Source organism: Berghia stephanieae, chromosome 8 (genome assembly GCF_034508935.2).
Source record: "Berghia stephanieae isolate SIO BIC M18660-M18661 chromosome 8, UCSD_Bste_1.3, whole genome shotgun sequence".
Taxonomy (NCBI): domain Eukaryota; kingdom Metazoa; phylum Mollusca; class Gastropoda; order Nudibranchia; family Aeolidiidae; genus Berghia; species Berghia stephanieae.
Window position 1 is genome coordinate 54,928,397 of NC_088367.1, and position 7,723 is coordinate 54,936,119.

General features: G+C 37.0%; 1 long non-coding RNA gene across 1 annotated transcript; it reads left to right on the forward strand.

Moving 5' to 3' along the window:
• The first annotated feature begins 4,676 nt into the window (after positions 1–4,676).
• LOC144978893 (uncharacterized) lies at positions 4,677–6,126 on the forward strand. Its single transcript, XR_013646622.1, has 2 exons — positions 4,677–5,319; positions 6,010–6,126. It is a non-coding gene; the product is annotated as an uncharacterized LOC144978893 (long non-coding RNA).
• Positions 6,127–7,723: the final 1,597 nt, after the last annotated feature.

The following is a 7,723-nucleotide window of genomic DNA, read 5'->3' on the forward strand; positions in this document are numbered from 1 at the left end:
CGTGGCCTTCGTACAGTTATGGCCTGATACCGTGGCCTTCGTACAGTTATGGCCTGATACCGTGGCCTTCGTAGTTATGGCCTGATACCGTGGCCTTCGTACAGTTATGGCCTGATAGATAGAATGCGCTTGGCCAAGGAGTTCACAACATTGCCATCCGGAAGTATAACGGACCAACACACAAACTCTGTGTAACCATGAACTTTTATAGTCTGGTTAATACAGTTTAGTGAGAACAACTCACAAACGCGGATGGCAAAAACAATAACAAAGTCTGAGTGACGTCATCTGCATACTATCTATACTGACCAAAAAAATGACGTCAAAATGCCAGTCTTTTGCCACAAAAGAAAACAAATCGTGAGTTGTATTCAAAAGTTCAACCAATGAAATAACTTGTTTCCATGAGCTCTACTAACGACAACTCACAAGGCGGTGCAAAAAATAAATAATGACGTCAAACTGCCAGTCCTTTTGTATCTCTGTATCTGTATGGTTGGCGCTGAAGAAATCAATGGTCTGGTTGTATTTCAGCGGCGTCCTCATTGGGCGCGGGCCCATGTTTTGAATTTCAGTATCAGGCTATAACATAACTATAACGATGGCTACGTAGGTACCGATTTCGACAGAATTAAACCAAAAAAAATTGAGCTTTTATATAACGCAATATCCACTAAGCGTGCTCGAAACGCTTTACAAAGGTTTCCTGGCCAACAGCAACATTTAACATGTAGGACATGACATGACGCCTCTTAGGCGATATAACCTTTTTTTTTCAGATAGAGACAACGCTGTTAACGGCCAGGTACTCATTTTACACCCGAGTACGGTGAGATAATGTGATTAAAGAGCCTTTTACAAGGACTCAACTATGCGCCGATCAAGACTCGAACCCAGGACCTTCCAATCCGACAGCGAGTGGCATACCAATACCACTAGACCACATAGTCGCACACAAGCCCCGGTTATTCCGGTCTTCCTGTGGAATAGACTAATAAGACCATTTTTCTCTTGGGGGTGAATAAAGGGATTTAAAAAAAAAAACAAAAAAAAAAAAAACTTTAAAAAAATTTCTACTTGTACCCTTAACCAGTTGACTGCCGTGATGTGGAAACACATAAAGAATTTGGTCAGAAGACTCGTCCTTCAAATATCAATCGATTTAAACGACCCTCATCTTGTACTTGCATCAATAATGACGAGAAAAGGGTATGGAGAAGTGCCAGATGAAAACAGATAATAAAAATTCATGGGTCAGGGCCAAACTCGGCATGATAAATGATAAGGAATACACGTTGTCACTGTCATGGGTCAGGGCCAAACTCGGGATGATAAATGATAATGATAAGGAATACACGTTGTCACTGTCATGGGTCAGGGCCAAACTCGGGATGATAAATGATAAGGAAAACACGTTGTCACTGTCATGGGTCAGGGCCAAACTCGGCATGATAAATGATAAGGAATACACGTTGTCACTGTCATGGGTCAGGGCCAAACTCGGGATGATAAATGATAAGGAATACACGTTGTCACTGTCATGGGTCAGGGCCAAACTCGGGATGATAAATGATAAGGAATACACGTTGTCACTGTCATGGGTCAGGGCCAAACTCGGGATGATAAATGATAAGGAATACACGTTGTCACTGTCATGGGTCAGGGCCAAACTCGGCATGATAAATGATAAGGAATACACGTTGTCACTGTCATGGGTCAGGGCCAAACTCGGCATGATAAATGATAAGGAATACACGTTGTCACTGTCTACACATGTCTTTTGTTGATTTGTTTTTTCTTTTAAGTTTTGTTCTGTTGTAGTTTATGTGTGTGTGTGTGTGTGCTCGTTTTAGTTTAGGGGTAGGTGGAGATGAAAAGGACCGCTTTAACTACCCATAGCTATCGGTTGAAGGCTATTGTCAGTTGCTTTTTCAAATATTTTTAAAAGGATCTACTGTTTTGTTGTGTATTGTGTGTGAGGGGGGAAGGGGGCTCCAATAAGTGTATTCAGTATTTGATAAGGAATCGGGTTACTCGTTGCAGAATTGAGATAGGTATGGAATGTATCTTGACTCAATGAAAAACATAAAATAAAATGTTAAAAAAAAAAACAACCCAAAACGCTGAATATTTAAGTAAGGCTTAGCATCAATCCAAGAACGCTAATTTTCACAGAGCCAAGAAATAGACACTCCAGCACGAACAATCGACTTAAACGAACCAATTTTAATCCCATTTCTATCTATAAAATCATGTGTGTGTGTAAGTGCCTAGGTATTGGGTACTCTTTTTAATTCATTACCAGGCTCATTTTCTACATTAAATTAAAGATAATAATTATACAAATTATCAAATTTCTGGTCTGTTAAAAAGGCAGGTGTGCGACAGTCAACTTGAGAACAAGGGAAGCAACTAAACAATTATGTGGATCACATCCACGGATTTCCAAAATTATCCCCCTTAGCGATTGCATTTTGAATCAAGATTTACAAAATGTGTCAAGTTGTCTTCCAGTCGAGATGCAAAAATTTCCAATGCAGTATTTGAAGAATTATTAAAATAAATATAATATATAAATAAAATAAGTAAAATACAAACACGGTTTCAAAGTTATCTATATATGTACCTGAATAACACAGTAAAAGTCTAGAACTGTATCGGAAGTCGGAAAAATAAATGATCATTTTCATTAAACAGCCAATCCGTGACTGTGCCATTAAATTTGTAAAGATCTGTCCCCGCAGTCTTTCGCGACCGCAAATGGCAAAACCAATGCGCATAGACAGTTTTCTTGAGTTTGTATGGCCCCAATGGATGAATTTGTCAAACACGTACATCATGAGCTCTTAGAGAAGTAGATAATAATAATAACATGGGATGAGCATATTAACAAGATCACAAGTAAGGCAAACAAAACACTGGGATTTTTAAGGCGTAACCTAAAAATTAGCTCCTCGAAAATCAAGAAAAAGGCATACAAAACATTTGTAAGACCTGTTCTGGAATACGCTTCCACTGTTTGGGATCCCCACACCCAAAAATAGAATCAGTGCAAAGAAGAGCTGCACGCTACGTCCTGAACAGACATCACCTCAAGTGTATCAGACATGCTAGAAAAACTACAGTGGCCGAAATTAGAACACCGCAGAAAATCAGCAAGATTAACAATGCTATTTAAGATCAAGCACCACCTTGCTGAATGCCCAGTCATCAAGAAAAAACTGATACCAGCACCTTTGAGACAGAGAAGAGGTAACAACAAATACAGCCTCATAACACACAGAACACAACACCGTGTTTTTTCCTTCTTGCCGCGTACGGTCAGAGACTGGAACCAGCTTGACGCTTAAGTGACCGAAGCCACTACAATTGATGCTTTTGTGGCAAGTTGCTATGCAAATACTTAAGACCTTACACAAACCACCACTGACCAACGTTGACGACCCCTGAATGTCCCTGGAAATTGATTTTAGACTAACGATTATAAACAAGGAATACACAGAGAGATTAGAAAGCAGTTTCATATTTGCCATAATAATCAACCAATTGATTGTGGGCAATCAAAGGAAGAAGAAGAAGAAGAAAAAGAAGAAGAAAAAGAAGAAGAGAATTTGTCAAGAATTCCATAATGACCATTGAGATTGAGATAAATTCAAGAAAATAAGTATACCTGTTCCCATTCCCAAAAAGAAAGATAAAATCATACCATTGTTTTCATTGTGGTTTACGGCGCTTGTGACTCATTTTCATTGCCAGTGAAAAGGAAAAAAAAATGGGATAGCAAAACAATTCCAGATTTACTACATAAAAAAAGCATGCGAGCAAGAGTAAGACAAAGGAGAATTGCTGTAGGTAGGTCATTTCAGCCACACAAGAAAACATGGAAGTGTTCAAATAGGCAACAGATGCAGATTCTAATAGAACTGTGATTTAAATTAAATACTATCCTTTAAATAAACACACAGAAGTTCGGACTCAAGGCCAGAGGTTTGGTCTATCTCAACTTATCAAATTAATATATAGTGTTGCTATTGGTTCCAGGTTGTATATTTGTTTTTACATTTTTGCCAATATATATATATAAACAAGATAAATACACTCGGACTGTTTATAAGACACGCTGGAAACCAAAAATAAAATAATTAAAAAATCATCATTGCCCTTTTCACCCTGGGTCAAGGTATAGGCCAGTTTCCACCCTTCCCTAACTTTTTTTTATCTCGTTCCAGAGAGGTGGTTTACAAGAATAGAAAAAAAAAGTTCCACCCAAAACTAACACAGTACTTTTGACTGTTTCAGTTTCCCTCTCAGCCAAGGACAAACTAACACAGTACTTTTGACTGTTTCAGTTTCCCTCTCAGCCAAGGACTCCCATAAAGTCCAGGACAAACCAAGCAATTCTATTGCCAGACAAAGATGTTTTTAAGGGTTTTACGGCGCTTACAACACATTAAGGTCATATCAGCGCCAGTAAAAAGGAAGAAAATGGGATAGTTAAAAGTTCTAGAATTACAATTAAAGCACCCAAGAAAAGGTAAGACAAAGGGGAATTGGTTCAAATTGGGAACAGATTTAGATTCCAAAAGCACACTATCAAAGTTCTAAGTCTGAGATCACCTAAAACTTAGTAAAAGTCTCATCCAGACACAGGCACAGGTAGTCCAAACTGCCCGATAACGGGTTCTGGACGTAAAATGAGCTGATTTCCATCAAGTTCCCACTTAATCTTCACCACGTATTTTCATTGTAAATGCAATGATATATATATCAATAAAAAGATCAATCTTTGATCTTTCCAATGATATATTTGGTTTTAGCATGCACAAAAAACTGACTTTGTGCTTTGATAACGAAAATAGTCACTTGAGCCGTTTTTTATCGCTCGCCGAAAAAAAAAAAATCATACCGCCTCAACGTAAATAGCCAGGCAAACTGCGCCGTTCGTTCAATCTCGCCCAAACTGGTTTCATAAGACACGTAAAAGAGGGCCGATTATTTTGGTACCAAATAGTAGTAGTTCTTATTTTTGGTTTTGAAAATATCGCATTTTTTATAACTTTTCAAGGCTAATTTTCATTATGATCAAGTTCTATTTGGTATTTTTGGAAAGCCGTATTTTTCCTTTTTATAAATACGAAAACAACACTAAAAAATGTCCAACGGCGCAGAATGCTTAAACCGAAACAACGCATCACTTTATGAATGAAATTCTTTTTCCCACCGGCCGGCAGCAGTATCAGACGTCTCCAATGGCTAACAAATAAATCTCGCCTGAATCAACGCTACCGTTCGAAATTTCTCGATACAAGGTTCTGACAGGTAAATAAATATATAATTCACTTATTAATATCATAAATTAAGAGGTATTAAGTTTAAATTTGTTTATTTTATTGTTTTATCCAACATCGTCCTCAAACCCATCTTCTCAAAATGGCTGAACTCTGGGTCCGTCTCAGAAAATGAAGAGCCTATTTATTTCTGATTTTCAGAATAAGCTGTGATACAGTAATTTGCTTTCTTCAAGCATTATATTTATTAAATAAATTAATTTTGTGTTACTGGCAATTAATTTTAAGCCACAAGAACGATTTTTACAACCCTTACAAATATCTAAGAAAATCCAAGATGGCGGACATCGATGATAGTAGTGATAGACAGACCTGGAGGTAGAGAATATATTTTCCTTGGCTAGATTATATATTTCCATTTGTGAGTTGTTTACTACTTCACAATAATGTAAATAAATATGACTTATTCATTTTTTATAGTTGACTCTTTATAAACATTATTTTTTATCTTTTCATTGACTTTAGAAGGATATTCTGTTTTGCTGAGATTTTTTTTTTTAATTTATGTTTTTTATTGGAGTGAGTTTTTTTTTAAAAGGAAGAAACAAAATTCCAAAAGTGAAAAAATAAGAGAATATCGGTTTAAATTTAAAATGTCCTCATTTTTCCTAAACATATGAAAAACATTAATTTTGCTTTTACTTTACTTTGTTTTAAACAGATGATGACCAGTACAGGTCCCTTAAAAGGACATTCCTGGCTGTGGGAAAGGGGAGACGGGCAACCTTACCATCCGTCCTGCATAGAATGATAAATAAACCTTGGTTTTAGCTATTAAGACATGTCTTGTTCCATTATTTTGAGAAAATAGCTTCTCGGCCACCACTGGGTCTGGGTACTACTTTTGTCCAAATTCTTAAACTTGGCAACCTTTTTCCTCTCTTGAGTTACTGATAATGATCTTACAGAACTTATATATCACACCATTCAGATAGAGCTTTAAAACCTGATTAATTTGATATATAATATGTCATCCTATGTCAACAAACAAAAAAGTTACGACAGTTTGAAGTTGCGTCTTTTTCGCATGTTTCGGCAACTTTTTGGAAACTGCTTTTCTGTGATTTTTCTGAACTTTGAAAAGTTATTGTGGTAAAACTATGCTAAATAGCCTTCCCAAAAAAATTGGGCTTATTCTATGCCATCATATTTGTAACCACAAGCGATTTTAGATCTGTATCTATAGTAATAATGATTTTGGGGTACCCCAAACTTGGGAAATTTAGTATTTTTAACTTTTCCCGTTTTCGGCCCAAAATCCATGATTTTCAAATTGCCATAACTTTTTTAGTTTTTGACCTAGGAAGACAAATCAAATATCATAGTAATCAGAATAAAAAGTTCTACAAGAAAAACATTGAATGGGTGTGTTTCTTGCAAAAAAAAAATTCAGTTTGGACTACCTACTGAGGCACAGGTCCCCACTAAGAGGAATACACTCAAATGTTTACAAATAAAATATATATAATACATAATACAGTGCATAACAGAGATATGATTTACAAGGAAAAAAAAAATATCACCTCCCAAAACTAACTACACATTTGACTGTTTCCCTCTCAGTCCCAGCCAGAGCCATGACAAAACCAAGTAATCTCATTCCAAGACAAAGAAAGCATGTTGGAAAATAGACATAGGGGGATAGAAGACACAGTATATACCTCCCTGCCCACTATGGGAGGTCAGGAACCCCACCCAGAGACAAAGATAGAAAAGTGAGTGGAGTTGGCACTTATGTTGATAACAACAAGAAATGAAGTAGGAAAGTGCCAGAAGAGAATAGAGAATAAAAATTTTGCGATGACGACTCGAACCTGTGACCTTACTGGTATGACAACTCTGCCTGGAGGGGAGAGCGTGAGTCTACAGTATGAGCTATCCACGATCCAGGATTTAGGGATCTTCTGGCACTTTCCCACTCCATTTCTTCCTGTTAAAGACGGAAAGCAACTCAGAAACCAGATATAGACGCAAGTGGCCTCCTGCCAACCACGGGAACAGAAGTTTTAAAAAATGCCAGCATGATTAGGAATAGGACAAACCATCAGTTAGACTACAAGGCAAAAAAACTCACTATACCAAATCCTATAAACCCCCCCCAATAAAAATTAGTATTGAGCTCAAAGCAAATAGAAGAGACCAATGTGAAGTGAACTGAAAGGACAGTATCAAACAGAAGCCAACAAAACATGTGTAAAAAACAACAACAAAACAAACCAAAGATATTCTGGCATATTCTAAATAGAATGTTTATTCCCTAAAGATTGACGCATACTGACAAACGAAACCACACAAGTGAAGTCTTTAGAACTTCAGCTTGGTCCTTCTCCAGTGACGCCTCTTGGCATTGTATCTGTAGAAAAAAGAAAGAAAAC